Raw genomic sequence first — 20,972 nt, 5'->3', positions numbered from 1 at the left:
CGATCAAATTAAACAAAGCGAAGTTGAAGTTGGAGCCCTTTTTTATTTCCAATCATCCCCATGACTTTCAGTTTCTTTCGTTCTGTTGAGACTGTGTGAGGTCCAGTTGAAGCAACTGGGCACCTGTCAGTTAAAGACGATTTCAACTTCATTATTCAAGGAGAAGATCCCTTCATTAGAAGGCCATAAAACGGACACTGATCTGCCATAAAATACCAAGACATCTGAATGGAAAATCAAAAGAGCGCACAAAGGAAATGTTAGCTCTCTTTTCCCGAATATACTTTCTATAAATAATATCGAAGACCCCAGGCTCCACTCGCAGACCGTCTGCTTTATTTTTGTTGCACTTTCAATGCAGTTTGTTTTTATTTTTTACTTTTCCTGTCTTGTGTCTCCCCCTCAGTTGGTGGAAATTAATTGCTGACAGGATTTGGCTGGCGTTGTGCATAAATTATGCTCTCAAAGCGGCAATTTATATAAATCAATACTCCTGTACTTGCTGACAGGCCGCTGCAGTGTCTAAAGAAAACGCTGAAGATGCACGCTAAGCAGACGTGACCTTATTCCTATGTACGCCACTGTGCCGCTGCTTGCGTTCGGTGTTTAGTGGGTTAAGGGGTCTGTCTTGATTGAAACAAATAGGAAATTGATTTCAGTAGCAATTGGCTTTTATAGCAAACGGAAATTAAATACACTTTAAATATTTAAAAAGTTTAAACGAAAAGAATGTACTCATATGCTAAAACGTGCCAATTGTTAAACCAAATTTTATACAATAAATACGAGTATTCTATTGTTAAATTTCGTGTTTGTGACCTAATAATTTGTGTATAACAAAAGAGTACATTGTTTAAGAATTTTTCATGAACGTGCTTATAAATAATAACAGTGTTTACTGAATGGGTTTTATTAATTTCGAGTTTTTAAATGAATAAAAGACAGGAAATATGCCTTGCAGTTTATGCTCTTCATTCATTACCTTTTTTACCATACATTTTTGAGCTCTTTTGTCCCAGTTTTCATTGAGTCTGCCATCATCTTAGCTTCGCTTGTCAATCATTGCATTTATTTCCGCACATCACTGAGGTAAATCAGTTGCACCCTCCCTTTTTTATGTGAAAAACCTTCCGCCAAGCGGGAAAACTTCCCCCGGATAAATAAACTCTGATAAATGCAATAATCTGCATTGTGCAAAATCATGGAGGCATCTTTTCTATGATTTTGATAAAGATCATGAGTCCCGGGGCTTGCACCTGCCATCTGACAGGGTCAGACAATAGAACGCCAGGTGGTCAGAACCATTTCTGGCCAGGTCAACACTGGCCATGTGCAACGGCGAGTAAAACAAAGCAAAGATTCAGCGTTTACATTTCGAGTGCAGCACAGCGGGCGGGGAATTTCATTGGAGGCACTTCAATGACAAGGACCTCCATTCTTCTGTCCTTCCCGTTTTTCCTCCTACGCTTTAGCTGGACCAAGGTCAAGGATCTGGGCAATTAACACCCTGAGCTCCGGAGGGCGGCAGTTAGCATACACAGGGGCAAACACTTCTTTAAATTCGACAGATTTGGCAAGTGTCTGCGAAGGTGAGGGACCACCCATGGCTTAAAATTCCCTTTGTGACTTTGCCCAGCATGGCATCTGTTCCTGCTCAAGATTATCTAGGGGAAAACCCAGCGGCACAAGTGCAGTGTGTACACGGGAATCGATATATGTACACTCAGGAAAAGCTGAACAAAGTTGATAAATTATGTTTGGTGGCAAATGTCCTTTTTCTAAAATCCAGTTTTCTTTTCTTTGCCAAGTGTAAGGACTGCCGTCAAATTCAGGTAGACAGACACCTTTAGCTAATCCGTTAAATTTCACACCCGCTGTGGTTGATTCTCATCAGCAGCACCCAGGTACCACCAATAGGTTCCTTGCACAAATCCTTCTTTGCCAAAGGATTTCGATTATTTACCCATCTCTAAAATCCAACCCCTCCGTATAGCTCGCCCTCATCAGACACTGTTTACTTGGGCATTAAAATTGTCAACTTTATTATCGGACCGTGTTGTTTTATGCCACAGCTCTGGCTCATAAAAAAGGCAACAACCTGACGCAGGTATGGCTCGCTGATAACACCAAAAAAGGAAAAATAATAATAATAATAATAACGGAGTGCAACTTGTTGGCAATTGCGCAGATATCATTTACCGGTCTTGGCACCGTCATTAAATCATAAAAGTGCATAGAGAAATGGTTGGCATTTAAGGCGGCAGACGGACAAAAAGGTCAACAAGTCGGTGGAAACTTAGCTTTACCGTAATTGGAATACGATACTAAATCAACAGTTGTATGGTTTGTTTTGAAAGTGGGGGGATAGATAGCTCTAAATCCATTGAAGATACGTACTTTACCTTCTTGAATGGCTTTCAATGTATAGATAAAAATGTGATGTAAACAAGATAGTTATAACAGACATATATATTCTTTTTTGTAACTGGATCACAAGAGAGTTAGTCTGTTGTTTACTTTCAAGAAACTAGGTCCTAGTTTTTTCTTTGTTATAAAAAGCAATTAATTATTGAATATTTTCTATATAGTAAATTGCTTCATTCTCACTTTGCTTCCTGGTTACACCTCTTTGTCTCTCTTTGTATCATTCCTTATCGCCTTTTCATAAAGCATCTGTGAGATTTACAACATCTATGGCTGTCGCCAGCTGTAGATGAAGTGCGAGTATATAGGAAATCCAATGAATAAAATCTCCGACTGCTTTACGACCATAATGACGCCCGCCAATCATGATGATGATGTTGCTGACCGACTGACTGACAGAGTGATTGCTGAAATAAATCTCAATTGAGCTGTTTCACCAGTGCACAATATATATTGTGCAGTGTTTGTATGCAAACAACAATGGCCAGCTGCCGGCTTGATTTATATCAGCTGGCGCCAAACCGAATGACAGCCCTCCGTTCTCTACCCTTTAGCTATAATTTCAAGTTGCAGCAACATTTTCAAAAGTCTTTGGCAACATCTCACTTGAAGTGTAGCAGATATAGACCATTAACTTTTCAGATTTGTTTGGTCTATTTATAGCCAATAAACATTGAGAAGTCATTGAGCTCATTCAGCACAAAATTTCTAGTAATAATCGATGGTTTTTGCTGAATCAATGCCTTGCAATCTTGCCACAAGGTTTCTTATAAACATTTGAGATATATCTAAGATAAATAAACCAATTAAATTGTAAATATTTTCGTGATCAAGTATAAGTTATGTTGGGTTTATTTCTAAGAAGTAAACATGGGAAGATAATTATTTTTTGAATTAATACAGGTAAAGTTTGTTAGAAGTTTAATAACGATTTTCTTTGGTAGATACTTTCGTTTATTTATTTTTCTTTTATTTATTAGATTTTTAACCAGATTTTCGTTGAAATGCTTACAAATTTTACAAGATTAAATATAAAAAATATTTATATTGTCAAATGTTGACCTATTTATACCAAAAAACATAAACAAAGTGGTAATTTCTAGACTGAAAATTCATATTACAGTCTCCTCTCTGATCAAACTATTTTTGTGGTCACAATTTTGTTGCACTTTTACATGCATTTCCCCATCTGTTGGGTATTTTTCCTCTTTGGCTGTAACTTTTTCTCTCTTCTGGCCATTTTTAGCTGCAACTTTACGCACAATGCGAGGAGAGAGAATGTGAACATAAACATTGTTCTGGCCATTTTTGGACTGCAGTTGCACTTGGTCCCTCCTTCTTTATATTGTAGGAGTTGTGGCAACCCGACCCTTTGGTTCTACACATACATATGTATATGTATATATATATACTTCTCTTAAGAGAACTTGGCCCGCACCAAAGTAAAAGCTGGCTACTTCTGCTGATTGCCAACATTGGCAAGCAATTGCAGATTGCTGGCCGGGCCAAAAAAGGGAATAAAATGCATGGGGACAAGAAGGTTGGCATTGCTTGGTGTTTCCCTTTATTTTTTTCTCCTGTGGCCATAACGGATTTTTATGTGGTCAATGATCCTTGAACAACGCACCCGCTTCCATGGAATTCCCTTTGCCTGAGGCTCTGGGAACAGGGAATTGTTTGCATAAAAAAAAAAACGGAAGGAGAAAGAATAAAATTCTCAGGGAACAAAACACACTAAAAAACACAAAAGGAGGAGGTTTTTGGTTGCATATTGGAAACTGCATAGAGAAGAGAACTTGGTCATTGTCCTGTGGATCAATCGTCCTCTGCCTTTTTTGTGGCTAATGCTGGTCTTCCTGTTCCGCCTTTCATGTTAATTACCACTATGTTACGGCTACTTGGTTTTCATTTTCCACAGGGAATAATTACCCTTACTTTTCCCTCAGCCACTGCCACATAGTCACAGGCTCAGAACTAGGTCACATCCGAAACCTTGGCCAGAAACTGAGTTATGTGCCAAAAACTAGTATGAAAACTAAGCACAAACGCTGGCTCATTCCGGTTCATTTTTTTTTACTTGCGCCTAGGAAAACTTTTCCAGTAAAATGGAAAATATTGTTTCCAACTTTAAATCATGATTCACATTGTTTTACATTAAGAATTCATCTCGGGGACTGTCCAGTGTGTTATGGGGTGGTCCAAGAATGGAGCATGTCACTCCATTTCTGGCCGTGTCAAACATTTCCAGTTCATTAAAATTTTGCCAACGAGTTTTGGCTATTAACTCATGGCTTGGCCTTGACCATTTTTGGTAAAAGCACGTCCAGATTTGGGCCCGGCGAATTTGTTGAAGTTGTTAAACCAGAATGGTACCTTATGCAATTTTACTTTTTATTATTAAAAACATTTAGAGAAGAAAGAAATACTTGAATTTGTTATTAATCCCATAAAATTTAAATTAAATTGGGGAAATTCATCTTTTATGAAGCTCTAGGTAGCAGAATATATGGCCATCATATTTAATATTTCATATTCATATGCTTTGCAAACTTTGAACAAGTTTTGAATTAGAATTAATGCTCAAGTGTCTTATTATACGTTTATTCATGTCGTTCTCGAGGCTTCTTCTATTGAGTATATTAAAGAAAAGTCAACGAACTCATATAAAACTTAAGCACAAGGCCAAACTTTCCACCATAAAAGTTACCCCAACAAAAGTTCAATATCCTAAAAAAAGAAGAGACTCAAAAAGAAAATTTGCAAATATTTGTGAGCTAAAGGACGACCTTATATACTCAAATGTATATATATTTACACATTCATATATGCGTATATCAGCACAATACTTGTTTATTGATTTTTCTCATGTCAAACTTGGTTTATTTGGCACTCGTACTCACAGATAAGATTTATGAAAACGGCAAAAATGGGTAAACCCCAAAAAAAATTTTTTAATTTCTACCTTCTTCATTTAGATGTTCGTGGTAAATACAAGTAAAGTGTAGGTGTAGAAAGGGGAAATATAAAAAACAAATAAGAACCATATGCCATATCATGACTAACAGCTGTTTAAGCCAAAACAAAAGGCAATAATGCCAAATGACAGGCAAAAAGTGCAACAACAACCACAACAACTGGCACAATATCACCTAGAAAAGCAAAAATAATTATGCTGATGACGACTCAATTCAGGCCAGAAAACAATTTGGCCATTTTCATTTCGCTAACTGTTTTTGGTTACCCTTGCCAAGGTTGGTTTTTATATGGGAAATAAGTTTACTCTATTCAGGCTAAAGTAGTGGTTTGTTTTTTATTAAAAGTAATAAAATACTCTTTTAATTCAAAAAGGTTTAGTAATATAAAAAAGGTTTATTTCAAATATTTCCGAATGGTTTTTTTGCTATAAATTGTGGGAAAAACTTTATATTTCTTTTAAAAAATCATATTAAAAAGAGTATTTAAAGAAGTCCCATTAAATTCAAATTTTTCTACTGCCCATAAATTTCAGTTGTACATAGACTAAGCCAGACTAAACAACAGATTATATTTTTGATAAGGGTTCTTGTAGTTTGCTTCTGTCTGACATTATAATTTGGGTGTGTTCCCGTTGGCCGACCTAAATTTCCTATATAGCACTTATTCCCAAGATTTTGCAAACTTTTTAATGTCTATGTTAAAATAAAATAAAAGGGCAAGAGGCCAAGAGGGCGATTACCATCTGCTGTGGGCTGTGAGTCACTTTAAGACTTTCGTACACGGTTTCCCTTCTGTTCACAGCAGGAAGTTCGGTTTTATGTGATGATGGCTTACCTGCAAAAGAACAAAGGAAAGAAATTATTATTAAATTAGCATTCAGGAAAAGGATTAAGAGGCGGCAGACAGGCAACTGCACTTATGATTAATAAGCACTTATGGTGCGGCGCCGCGGCGAGAAAATGAAGTCTGTACAACGGCCTGTTGCAACTTTCCCAAGATCCATCAAAATCGAGACGCACACGCGTTTCAAATAAATCATACAAATGGAGTCAAACAGCTCTCTCTGTCTCTGTTTCAGATTCCCCTCCTCGGGTTTTAACCAAAAGACAACAAATGTGAGAAACAAGTTGAGATGTGTAGTTGGGTTTTTGGGGGAAAATCACTGAAGGAAAAATATTTTAGGTATAGTTTAACAATTTTTAAGAGTTTTTTTATAATATAAATCTTAAAAAATTTAAGAAAAAATAATATTTAATGTTTAAAAGAACAGAAAACAGGAATTTTGAAACCAAAAAAATAATTTTAAAGTTTTTACAATACTTTTAACTAATCTCCTTTAGAATTCCATTCGTTTTTCAACATTTTCAGTTATTATTTTTAGTATTGCCTCGCTCACTTGTGTCACCACAGCAATTAATGCCCACAATTTCTTGTTGTTTAGCTTCAAGTGAAATCGATATCATTTATCGCATAGCGGAAAAGTGGTTTCGGTTGAACATATTTTCGAGGCAAGTTTGGGCGGTGTTTGGGTTTCACATTCACCATTTTCATAGCAACTGAAAACCCCACACTCCTCCCAGCCACAAAACGACAGACAACTTTTCAAGGTCGTTGAGTTTTGCGGTCGCCAATGGGAAGAGCAAAATTTTTGCCAATTAACTTTGGGTAAAGCAAAATAACAACAAAAAACAGCATTAACAACAGCAGGAGCATACCCAGCCTCAGGAATATGTTCATTCCCCTAAAAAGATACAGATAGGACGGGCAAAAAAGATACATGCCTGTGGAGCCCACTGCCCAAATTGAAAGAGCAAACAATTCTCTTTATATTAAAGCAAAGAACAGGCACAAAAAAATGAAAGCAAATTTATTTTAATGATGTTATTTATTTTTCGTGCTTTTGAGGCCCACATGCAAAAGACGAGCAAAAAAAAAAAACTGTTGAATGGAAGGTTTTCTGCCTTGTATGAGTTTGACCTTCAAAATGGCTTAGGTGTACATACCATAAAGATATAGTTGATATGCATTTTTATGCAAATTAAATTAAAAATGTGGTTTAAAGTGATTAATCATATGCGATTGCTTATAATTTAAAGGGAAAAACAAGTAGGAGCATTTTGAATCCCACAAAATAATGAAGATTACTAAGAAAGTGTGAAATTATACCTATAAAAATGTAAAACTTTACTAATTTCTTGAATAATAAATTAAGAAAAATTCATAGAACTGATAAATAACATAGATAACATTCCTTTAATTTCCACAAACAGAATTTTTCAATCAGATTTTCTTTCATTTGATTTATTCAACACTTGGCCATATCCCATAAAGTTCCTATAAATAGAAAACTATGGCACAAAAAACGATACCGATATGGTATTCATTGCGTCTCACTCTATTAAACAGTATAAATAATAAATAAATGTTTCATGGCAGCTGAAAATTTGTGAAATTTTCGCCTTGTTTGTGGCCAAACACAATTTCACATTCAGGTTCGGCCAGGCGTGTGTGGTTATAGGAAAATCAACTCTTGCCAATTAATTGTCATGGCTTGGATTTTTGTTTTGCCTTATTTTCGTCATAAAAATATGAGTTTGGACATCCACAGCCATTAGAGTTTATCCGGTTGGGCGGGCAGACAGACAGACAAGCTCCAAAAAAGGCGTTCGGAAACGGGTTCACTGAACGAATTTAATTGATTTGCTCTTTTATATATTTTTCATTTTTCAAGAGGGGGGGAAAAAAAAGCTGAAAAGAAAGACCTGAAATCGCGAAAGTCAAGCGTCCAACTAATTGCTTGCTCCAATGGAATCTGTCATAACAGGAGCTGCACAAAAGAAATGCCGGATCCGAATGTCCAGTTGATGGGTTTCTTCTGTATTTACGGCCATATAATTGCTAATTACGGCAATGCGTTTGCTTTAATTAACCCAAACGGACCGAAGGACTGACAAGGAGCCAAGGAGCGTAGTGAAACATTAATTAAAGACCAAGATTAAACGGGTAACGAGGGGCGGCGTCCCGTCTGCAGCCTTCCTCCCACTGGAAACGCAATAAATTAAAAGCGCGACACAGAAAAATAAAATGCGATATAAAAAAAAGAAATACTAAATGAAAAGGAGAGAATTCGCATAGCAGAAAAGTGTAATAAACTCGGGGGGCGTAAGTGCTGCAAGCTTGTGCTTAATGCAACGAATAAAAGCTGAGAATTCCTCAAATGAAAACACTTGCAAACTAAAATATCCAGACAACGCCCCACACCCACTTTTGAAAGGTACACTTGGAAAAATTAAAATCAAAATGCAAAGAAATTAAAGAGAAAATTTAAACTAAAATAAACAACTAGGAAAGCCTGAATAAACTCCAGTGAGGTCTTAAAAATTCTATAAAATTAAATTTTATATTATAAAATCCCTAAAATACATTTTTCTTTCACTGCATTGAAACACACCTTGAAAAGAACTCGCTTATATGCAAATTTTTCACTCCCCGTTCACTGGTGAAAATTTCCTGCAACGTCAATAGCAACAACAAATAGCAAGGAAAGAAAACAACGAAGAAAATAACAAGAACAATGGGTCATGTGGGGCATGTCACGGACATGTAACCCCTGTTGCAACTTGTGCAAGGACACCACTCATTAAAGGCTTACTACACACGAGAAAAGCAAATTTGAGCTGCACTCAAGAAATTCGTGGTAAATGTATCTGGGAGATAAACTGGTAACTGCATCGGGGCCCTTATCGTTCACCAAGACGAAGGGTGCGGCTTCCCTCAAGGACGCATAAATTAACGCCCGTTTAGGATGTTGTTTTCCTCGTGTTTTTTGTTTTTGTTTTGACACAATCGATAGCCGAGAATATGGTTGGAAATTAATTGCAGACAAGAAACAAGGACCCGCATATACATACAGAAATATACAGTATCTACACTTTTCCTAGAACTCCGTGAAAAACCAAGGACACAGAAAGGCAACAGCTGTTGCTGCAAAGAAAAATCCAAGAATTTTCTTTAAAGTCTTAAGATTGATATACCAAGAACATTATTTTAACTTGTTCATTTTTTATAAGGCTGTAAAAAGTATAAAATACATTTTAAATGTAAAATAAATATAGCATAAAAGATGCTCCATTTTACAGTATGCTTATCAATGCTCAAGGAATTCCCAGAACTGCAAAAAAAGTGGCAAACATTGAAGTAAGACAGTGAGCAAGGCCTTTCATGAGGGTTAAGTTTAGCGAAATCCAACGCCTTAAGACTCAAGTTTCCCCTCTTGAGCACACAGCAAAAGCACAGTCAAGGACGGCCAGTGTCCGAAAAATATCAAATGACGAACAACATTAACCCACATGAAACCTCAACCGTCTTGCTAACCTGCAAAAGAAAAATAAATTCAAAATTCCTAGTACACTTTTCTCTGTAAAAAGAATCCAAACCAATTAAGCTATTTTCGGCCTGTACTAAACAAATCATAAAAGTGAAATCTAAGCAAGAAAATCAAGTAAAAAATGGAATCTACAAAATCAATGAAACTTTCTTTTCGCTGAAAGCTTTCTTGTTGGAAGGCCAAAGACCATGACGAGCGGAAAGTGTGAGTCCGAGGAAAACCAAACCGTAAAGCTCTCAAAGATCACCGGGGAAAATTGCATGACCATTACGTTGAGAGACGGAAGTGCTCCCTCCAACAAAGCACAGATGATGTGATGACTTGGCCGCGGAGGTAATTGAAGCTAATTGGGTTAACCTTATTTCTTTTGCTTAATTAATCCCGCTAAAAGTTGAAAGAACATGCACACGATCACTTGAGTCTCTCGGACTGGCTGGCGCTTGGCAAAAATGGAAGAAAATAATATTTTAAATGAATTCCCTCCATCGCGATCTTGATTCTCGATCGGACTGGACTGACCAGTTTGGTCCATAATGCTTTTTTTTTTTTGCGAGAATTGTAGCCAAAATGATTCACCAGCCAGTTCCACGAAGCGCCACATTCGCTGTCATGCTAATAAGATGATGAGACGACACTACGCCCTATGAATGAGATTCAGATACAGAAGAGGTGGCAAGAGAATCATATGAGTGTTTGCGGGGGACACAAGTTGCAAAATGTTCTTGAAATTTTATTGAAATCATGAAAATTATGCCAGCCAAAAACAAGCCATAAAAATTATAATTACTGCGAAATATACTCTTTACTCTTACGATTTCTTCGTATGAAAACTTCTTTGGAAATGCCCTTATATACGTAAAAAATATATTGTTTTCTCTGATGAATCTTTGTCAATGAACCCTGGGGGCAGATACAGACAGCAGCAGAAGCCCTCTCGTCACCTCGTTGACCCAATTGAGTTGAGCAATTTTCTGAGCTGTTTATTAGATTTCATGCTGCGCGCAATTGTGTCTGTCTAAGCTTGATTTGTCAACAGCAGCAGCTCGGAATTTGCATCCATCAGATGCCCGCACGCATTTCCCAGATACTTCGACTTTGTAACTGATGCCTTGTTCTAGAGTGTAATTAAAGCGATTATCTAGATGGGGAAAATTTGTTCAAATTAAGCTTATTTTCCAGGCACTCGAGATACAGGAAGTTTGCCCTGAATACCAAACAAGAAGCAGGCATTTTATAGATTTATTAGTTCAGCTAGCAGTATCTTAAAGATACTTGGTTGACTAGGTGAAGAAGTGTTTTTGTGATGGTAAATAGGTTTCAAAAGAAATATATATATGTATAATAATCTAAATAAATAATACAAATTATAAATATTTCCCATACAGGTACATATTTTTTCAGTTTTAAATGAATCATGATTTTTTTTTTGAAAAATCTTACAGATAAATAGTCAGAAATAATTCTTAGAAACAATATTATACTTTTCAATAACCCAAAATGATTCGATTATTAAACCCATTCCCAGTCTCATTAATGGGAAATCCCAGATTTTTAAAATATTCTCTTTATAAATACAAGCAAGGTAATTGTTCTTTTGAAACATTTCTACATTTTTTTACGACAGTTGGATAAGCTTATTGGAGTGGGAATGCCATAAAACGTATATAATGCCGGCATTTGTTTAATGGCAAATGCACAGAGGCAAGTCAACGAGCCGCAGGACAAACATTGTGTCACTTTGTTTGTTTGTGTTTGTTCAACTGCCAATTCGAATTCCAAATCGACAATTTGTCTACTGTTCAATCTGCCAAGCTAACCGAAAATTCAGTGCCAGCAATTATGCACGAAATAACAAACAATCTGTGGGGGTTCTTCAAAGGAATATATGGGTATGGATAGTAAACAGTAAGAAAAAATGTGTCTAAATATATAAAATACAAGAAAAAACGCCATTGAAACCTAAATAATACTTTAAAAGCATTATAAAGTAAATTCAGGCCGCATTTTAAATCCTTAAAGAATTATTAAACATTAGAAAAGTACAATTTATTTTATATTAAAATAAAATCCTTCTGAAACTATTATTTTTTTCACCGTGTACATATTGAAAGAGAGACCCCGAGACAGCTTGTCGTTGCAGAAATATTTCGTTTGCCTCGTTATCGACAACTGCAGGCCCGCGGAATCGATGCAATTTGCAAAAATGGGAGCGACTTGGGGGCAGGAAATTGGAGCGGATCAGCAAGAATTGGTAGAGCCGGCGAGAAGAGAGAAGTCTTAGCAGTGGACGACACATGGACACGCTCTACATACCCTCTTGGCCACGCTCCACGCTCCACCGAGGCGTCGATGGAATTGCAACGCGTAATTGGCATTTTATGTAATTCCGATTTAATTGCCCAGCGCAACGAATCAAATTTACTGGGAAGAATGACAGTAGCATTCGAATCGCCGATTCAGCAGTTAACTAATAAATTCAGAAAATGAAAACAATACAAAGGTCTACAAATCGATGCACAGCGTCACAGTTTCATGTGATTCATTTGTGTTTTCTATAGTCGCAGATACTTTGTCAGCTGACTCAGTGCACGTGTACTGTGCGTCTTTATTAAAACTTTGAATATATAGTATTCAAGTTAGTGGGGTTAGCCACAATAAGGTAGCGTGCTCAAGGTGCTGGTTTCTGTGGGTGAATGGTAAGCCCAATGAGTCATGGATTGCCACATTTGTTTAGGTAAAGGATACAATGGGGAATAAAGCCACGTGTGGAATTATAAAAGGGGTGTAAGTGGAGGGGTTAACTCTTCAAGGATTACACAGATGTTATATTAGGTATAATCCATATCAAATATAGAATATATTCTTTTACCAATCGATTATTTAATAATCAAAATACAAAACAGCACAGCTCCTACATTGACTTTCCATTTGCTTGCCTAATAGACCAGAAACAATAGCCGACTTTCCCCCAATAACCGACTTTCCCTTCCTAGATCTCGCACTCAATGCTCTACCATGCTGAACACATACATGTAATCGACCCTAATGTCATAAATTCTTCAAGAATAATTTATATAAATAAGCTCCCTTGATGTTAAATAGTGTTTTATCAGCACGTCGAGTGCCTGATGAGAGGCAAGTACTTGCGTACTTGGTCGTACGTAACCACATACGGAGTGCATAGAGCCACATCCGGCGGATATATCGTGCTGAAGCTTTAATAAAAATAAAGTTTTATTGCAAGTATTCTGGGAATGGAGTGTGTGCAAGGGGAAAATTACACCCCGATAAAATATACTTCTCAAGTAGAGCAAGAAAAAGTGTTTCTCTTTAGCTTCTCTTTAAACTCCAGAGCTTTGCATAACGGCAATTAACTAATGTCAGTTAATGAGTGACCGACAAAGAGAAAATTCATACACGTGCCAAGTGCCACAGGGGCTTAGGTAACAAGGTATAAACTATTACTTATGACCGCACAAACAGGGCCAGTTGAGAGTGGAAAACGGAGAGAAAACAATTTTAAAAATACTTTAAAAAGTATGTGTCGATAAAGTCTGTTCATTAAGTCATTAATTTATGGACTCTCGGGTCTCTTGGGTACTCTGTTCCGTATTTACCCTTTTTCTTTGTTTGGTTTTTCTTTTGATTTTCTTACAAAAAGTAAGTTTACGATAAGTTTAATCACAAAACAAATAAATTAAGCGAGTTCTATATTATTTTTAATTAATTTAATATCATTCAGCGAATAACCAAACATTTGTTAGATTATTAAATGACTTATGTATAAGAAAAGTTAAAAATTTTAAATGTCAAAGAAAAGTGGAGTTCAAAGTTTGTTTCCTATTCTAAGCGTATTTTTTCTTCAAATAATATATTAAGGAGAGTTTTAATCTAAGCAAATTGAAGGTTATTATCTCTGAAGAGAAGGTAGGGTATCGAAAGCTTTCAATGCATTCTGTTTTCCTCTTGTCATATTTTCTTTCCTCTTTGTTTTTCATCTTTATTAATTAACGCCTCCGAACAATGGCAGCCACTCAGCTGAAGGAGAGGAGGAGCAGTTGCTCTAATCTTTCGGGCTTTGTCTGCTCAGATACGTCTTGACCGACGGGGGCTACTTTATGGTTCGTTGGCTCTGCTCTCAATATAAAGTATATAAAGTATAACGTATATTAAGTAGCAAAGAGGCGACGTCTCCATCTGCTTATCGCTCCCAGATAAATCGTCTAGAATTTCTCGCCAGGCACCGAATGAAAATGTAAAATAAAACAAAATTTAAGATGCTGCCGGAATCCGAAATGTGTAACGCGGCAGTCGTCATGACACACGAAAAAGTCTTGAGATAAAAATAAAAAAACAATCCAGAGAATCGAGAGCGAAATACAACATATTAGCGCCGGCATGTTAATTCAATTAGCTCTTGGCTGACGCTGTTTTATTTCTTTTTTCGTTTATGTGTTTATGTGTCAAACATTTTGGGTTAAGTTTTTTTTAGTTTCTTTTTGAGGTTTACCTCCAGCATTTAACATATTCCAAACATAAAGCGACAACATTTCCCTGACCTAGCACACTTTTGATGGGAGAAAAGTAAGGAATTTACCCTGGCCCACCCTGGCGATAAAGCTTAGTTCATTGACTGCAAAATAGTTTTGCTTTTAGACCATTAAAAACTGAGTCATTGCAAATATGTGGAAAAGATAAGAGGTCTTTTGAAATCTATTTAATATTGTTCTTTTCTTTATAATTAATAATAGATATGCAATTTTAATGAGAATTTTAATGAGAATGGAGAATGGAAAGAATTCCTACGATTTTATGACTAATAAACAAGTCACTAGGAATACGAAGTTTTTTATAAAGAAATCTTGAGATTTATTTTTCAAAATATATATATTATTGTAATATTTGTTATAACTTAAGACATTGTTAAATGACTAACTAAAATACAAGATATAATCTTCCTCTAATATTAGGGAGTCTTTCAAAGGGATTTCCAAATACTTGAAAAGCAATTAAACCGTTTTAATCAGGCACAACTGCAACCAGGTTTATTTTTATCAACACCTAAACCCATTTCTGACACCTACAAAAAAATCTCTCTGGTTCTACAAAGCTTTGTGGACCGTAATTTATAATAGTGTAAATAATTAGGTACCAAAAAAACAGACCCTTCTCCCTCGCAATGCAAACAAATAAAACGTATTTACCGGGGGAGCAACCAAAGCTTGTACAAACTTTTGTAAAAAAAACGAGAGAAAAACTTACATATAACGAAACGTAAACAGAATTCGGTATTTTTCAGTTCAGTGAACCTGAAAAAGCGACGTCATCACAGTAGTGGATGTCGCCACAATACAGCTCTTCTCCTTCTCCTCTGTTTAGTTTTCAAAATAAGCGCACACACCTACGCAGTCCAGAAGGAGAGGGCCAGAGAGGTGTTGGGGGAAATCTCTACGTTCCGAACGAATTGCATGAGTGATTCCCAGTGCGTCGCTCCCATGGGATGGCAAAATACTCCATAACTGCAACTGCAACACTAGTAGAGTTTCTGAGTGACTCGCAATGATGGTAAATTAGCAACTGTCCAGCCACGAAACGAACCCCGAATCCCAATCTGAATCCGTATCCGGACCAAACCCACTGACCATAACCAGGAAGAGGTTTCAGCTTGCTGCCTGCACTGGGAATAATAAAAGTAGGGTTTAGTACAAATTAAAGTGATATTTGTTGATCGATTCTGAACATTTGCACTTTAACAAATTCTTGTTTGAGAATTTTAGGTGATCTCCTAACAAAACCTTTTGGTATATTTTTTTCCTTCCATTATTTGTTCCCATTAAATATTTAAATTTTTTGTGGTATAATTTTCTTTTTAAAACTTGTTAGTCACTTTTTTTCTTAGTGTTCATTCCCATAGCTCCCTCCCAGAATCACTCTGGTGTGTTGTCGCATTTCCGTTGCGAATATTTTTGCCACTGCTTGTTGTTATTGTTGTTGTCGCATCCCATTACTGATGCTAGTCAGTGCACAACAAAAATCCCAATAGCTCTATGCATAAATTAACCAAAACAGAAACGGAACAGAGAGTGAGCTACAGAGTGCTATTTTCCATTAAGATCCCCTGAGCTCGATTTGTCCTCCGCTTTTATGATTATTTATTCACTTGATTGCTTTTGGCCTTTCACTGTCCTCTGAACCGCATCTCTGCTCTCCACTCGACTCATTTCTTTTATTTTGATTAATCATCCAGAGGGCTTACCTTGTGCCGCCAGAGCTCTTCTTTTCCTTCACCTCAGCCTTCACGTTTATATCCCCCCGTTGCCCGTTGATTTTCCCTCCTCAATTTCCCAATCAAGCGTTGCATTGGCATTGCACAAGCGATAACAACAACAAAAGCAGGCACAATTGATGCCTGACTGAATGCACAGGGAGAAAAAAGGGGCTTGCCTTGAGATTTAATGGAGAAAATTTAAAAGCTCTATGTTTATATATTGCATTTTAATATTTTTAGAATTTGATAAGGGCTAACTACTACTTTCTCAAAAATATATTTTTTTCAAGATTCTATAAGGGTATTTTTATATTTCAAAATATTTATTATATTGTCTAATATATATTTATATAATATATAATATTTCTAAAATTATTTTAAAGCAAACAATTTTTTATTTAATTTAAGCACTTAAAAACATGAAACTCTTTGCTAATTTGTTGTGTTTTAAATTTCTAAAAAATCAAATTTGTATTTATTTATATTCTAAAATGCTCTATATTTCTTTTTTCGGTGTACTTCAAATGCATTTCATCTCCCACGGCTGGCATTTCTTTGTTATTTGTTTGGGTGCTTGTTTAGAGGAAATTGCTGCTGCTGCTGCTGCCGCAAACAAACGTGATTTCCTTTGGCTGCTGGCATAAACAAAGTTGTTCAAGTGCTTTCTTGGGGCATTCTTCCACTGCCTTAGTGTACAGGGTGCCCTGCCCCTTTTGGATTGCTCTTACTCCTCGGCTCACCCAACTTGATGACTAATGCATTAAGGACATACTTTTTCCGGGGTTGTCTGGTGAACTCACCCTGGCTTAACTAGGGAAATAGAGTCATAAATAACATGAGCTGCCCTCGGCGCACTTTTGTTTCAGTTTTCGTCTCGCGAGTGGTGTAAATACAAATACAAAAGTTATTTGGTGCACCACCCTCCGACGGCTTTTGTGGTGCAATTAAACTGGCTTTAATTTAGGCTTAATCTCCGCAATGCTTGGTACACGTAACCTGCACGGGGATGCAACCCCTCACCAAAGTAATATTATTACTTCCCATAATCGAGGGGAATTCCGAGCACGTGTCCAGGTCAAAAGTGAATCAGGACTTTGTCACGGCGCACGTGTCCTTTTTCTGCAACAATTATATGATAATGACCCTCTCAGTTCAAGGCGAATCAATTTATATTGATTTCTATCTAAATTATTCAGCTGGAAGAAAGGGCAAAATCAAGTTTGCTTAGCTATGAACCGTTTATATTATATAATTTTTATTATAGAAGGATAAATGAGGAGTTAAAAAACGTTTAAAAATTAAATAATAAATCTATATTTAATTCAGCTATGCATTTTTTGCTGCTGCTTTATATTTAACATGAAAATTCTATCAATTTAAATAATATCGATTTATTTTTATAGAGTTTATCAAGATAAAGAAACGAAATCAACCACTTTTCCTTCTTTTTGTGGCGGCCTAAATGGAACTTTCGCGGCATTTTGCGTTGCCTTCCTTTTCAACTACTTGATATATTGACATTTTGCCTCATTCATCTATTATTTCTTAATTGCTGGAGGGTTGGCTCTCCTCCACCTTCATTCTTAAGTTGATTTCCTGGAGTCTATATACCCTTTTGTCAAGCTCTCTAAACACGTTCTATGAGGCGACGCAATTTATGCAAATGTCGTTCAATTCAGAGTCCCCGAGACCAGGAGAAAGACTACTAATATATGCATGCTCAGAGGCTTCCGTTACGAGTGGAGAACTGGAGAATCAGAGACTATAGAGAGAAATGTAGAGAAATAAAATAGAGAAGCAGAAGCTCGTTCCATTTAAATTCTTTTGACCTGACTCAATCAAGAAGAGCTTGAAAAGAGCTTCTTCAGTTCATTTCGGTTTCTGTGGGTTCTGTAAATTCTGTAAATTGAGTTGAGGCTCAATTAAGTCCGATGACCACTTGAGCTGACGCTACTAACTTGGACTAGAGAAAATGCCTGGCAACTGCATTCTGATGGAGTGTCATTCTGGCCAAGTTGAGCCGGCTCCCACGCTCTTAGCCAAGCCCATTTAAGGCCGCAACAATGCCGCATATTAATGATGCTTCTCCTGTCTTACCTTGTGTTTGTGATAATGTTTAATGGTAAATTGCTCAACTTAGTGCCACATGGGTAAACAAAGGGCGTGATAAAGAAAACACAGACGGACTGGTCTCTGACTCTGTTTTGAAGGCGTGTTTTTTTTTTTTTTGCAGAAACTCTTGCTGTCTCAAGAAGGTTAATGAAACGAAGGGAAATTGTCAATGAAAGACACAGAGAAGGTGGAAGTATACCGGAAATGAGAACACTAATTTAACTCTTAATTTTTGTTCTATAATATAAAGAAGGTTAAGAAGTTTTTTTTTTTAAATACATGAATTTTTATGTATGATGTATCTTTATGTATTTATTTTGTCATATTTTATTCAAATAATCTTATATATTGTATGATAAGAATAGGAATTGTGCCTAAAAACCATAATTGTAAAGGTATTTTGTAAATCTAGTTATATTTCTCCGTTATCTGGCTTTCAAAAAATAATACCCACTTTTATGTGGCCAAAAACTATAGTTAATTGCAATATTTTTGTTTGACAATTATCTACCGAACCTCCTACTCATTTGTGAGTAACGAGCGTTACCTCACCTAGCCGCTTACTTTTCAACCGTTTCGACCACTGACTGAGGTTGCTATTTGGCCATATAATTGCGCAAATGACATAAAAAAATTGTTAAGCTACAAATACATATAGAGGAAGGAAAACGCCAGCAGTTGGCAACACAAAAAAAAAATCAAACAATGGCAACAGCCTAACCGCGAACAAGAAACGAGTTGCCAAAAGAAGAGTTGGCCAGAACCGAGTTCGGGTTGGAGTGTGCACTTAAGGCGCTGACCTTTTCGGGCTTGAATTGATGACAATGAAAATCGTAAAAAATAAATTCATTAAACAGCACAAAAAAGAAAAGAAGAGCGAACAGTACAAGAAGTGTTGGAACAAATTGAGACCCACAAAGTGGCCTTTTGTGGGGGCAAGACACGCCGAAGAAGAAAGTTTTTACCTGTGCCGGATAAATCTGCCACAATGAGAGTAAAAGTTAAGCACGCCACTGCATTTAAAATCGATTTTTACTTTTGCCACTTTTTCGGTTGTTATTTTTTCGCTTTTTTCTGGTCGGCGGCAAGGGCCAAACGAATCATTTGCGTTTGGTTAGCGCTACGTGAGTGAAGGCAATCAACGGATTTGCATAGGGGCGCCTCTCTATCTCGGCACTACGTGAGATTTTGATAAAGCCACAACACTCACTGTCAGATAAGCCAAACCAAACGCCCAAACTGCCAATAGCCAGGCGCCCCGCAAATGGACAAGACAAAGCGAAAACTACTCTGCAGATAACCAAGTGGCCACCGCCAAGGGGCTGAGGTGGGAATCCAGGGAGATGTCGCAGTCGCCCATCCATAATCTCTCTATTCGAGGCCCTGCAACAACAGAGTTGTAGTAGAAGTAGCTGCCAGCCACTTCGACAAAATCAACAAAATAGAGAAGCTGGTTTTTCAAGGTTGTTCAACGACGGGGCGAGAGTTTAACAAATGCGAGACGGGTGTAAAGGGGGCCGCCAATGGGAGTGGGCACTGTGGTTTAAAATCGAGTTTAAACGGATTTATTACTTGAAGGGAGTAATTAATAAATAACATCAATTATTAAGGAAAAACATTCTAGTCTGAGGTTGCCAAAATGAGTCCTTTTATTTTAGAATTATTTTAGAAATATTTTTAGAAATATCTAAGATATAATTATTAAGTTAATCAATGAAAAAGGTACACTTAACGTTATTATACTTATCAAGACATCTAATCAATTTCGCCACTAACTTTCGGCTTAGTAATTTCCTATGAGTCATTGTAAAAGTACATTTCTACAACAAAACTAATATCTTTAGTTATTGTTTTTACCTTGTAATTATTAAAGACAATTGAGTGTGTTTTTCTAAAGTGAATAATTGCTGGCCTAAAATGTCTCTAACAATAATTGAAGACTCTTGCAATAAAACTTAAATAAATCAATGTCACTGAAATTATTAACGAAAGCTAAAATATTATTAAATTACAATTTACCCAGTATCACGTTTTAAAACAAATCATTAACTTGCAGGGAAACCCCATTAGCATTTAGATAATGTAAAGTTAATGGTTAAAGCTTTTAAGAGCATTTCGAGTGAATCACTAACCGGTAGTAGTTTATCGAACTGATTCTCACAATTTATATGACCAACACCTAGCCCAAATTGTGTTATCTATTCTGGCCAAATAAAGTTAACACATTCTTGTGCTGAGCTTTTTCTATTCTATCCACGGTACTTGTGTGTCGGTGTTTTAGTGAACTTGATTAGACAACAAACTTGATTAAAGTTGCAAAAAACTAACCAGAATTAAAATTGTGAGCAGAAAAAAAAGCAAAATACCTGAATTAATTGTACTTTATGTACAATATTATTTAAGTTTGTTAAACTTTTAGTAGCATTATTAGCCGCTATGTGGAAAATCATATCAACTGAATTTACATAAACAAAAAATAACCCTCATTTTATTAGAATTCTCTGGGGACATCCCAATATAATTATGCATATTTACAGATAATGTTTGGTGTTGGCATCTGGCTATATTTTTTTTTTGTTTTTAGATATCGCTTCCAATTGAAGAACCACTAAAATGATTGCCATCTGTCACAAAATAGGGAATTTATTAATAACAAAAATAATAGGGAACTAGTTTTAGTTTTATTGCTGTCATAAATCTTTTTTGTACTATAACAAATGTAAAAATAGCTTTAAAAACTTAATTTTCACCTTAATCTGAGACCTAAACATTTTAAAACATAATACAATAACATTTATAATAAAT

At 36.3% G+C, this 20,972-nt stretch overlaps 1 protein-coding gene across 1 annotated transcript in view; it reads right to left on the bottom strand.

Annotated features, from left to right (window-relative positions):
* Positions 1-20,972, bottom strand: part of Meltrin (meltrin) — a 37,180-nt gene that overhangs the window by 15,250 nt on the left and 958 nt on the right. The window lies entirely within an intron of this gene.

Source organism: Drosophila kikkawai, chromosome 3R (assembly GCF_030179895.1).
Source record: "Drosophila kikkawai strain 14028-0561.14 chromosome 3R, DkikHiC1v2, whole genome shotgun sequence".
Lineage (NCBI taxonomy): Eukaryota > Metazoa > Arthropoda > Insecta > Diptera > Drosophilidae > Drosophila > Drosophila kikkawai.
The sequence above is the reverse complement of the archived record's forward strand: the minus strand, read 5'-3'. Positions and strand labels throughout refer to the sequence as shown.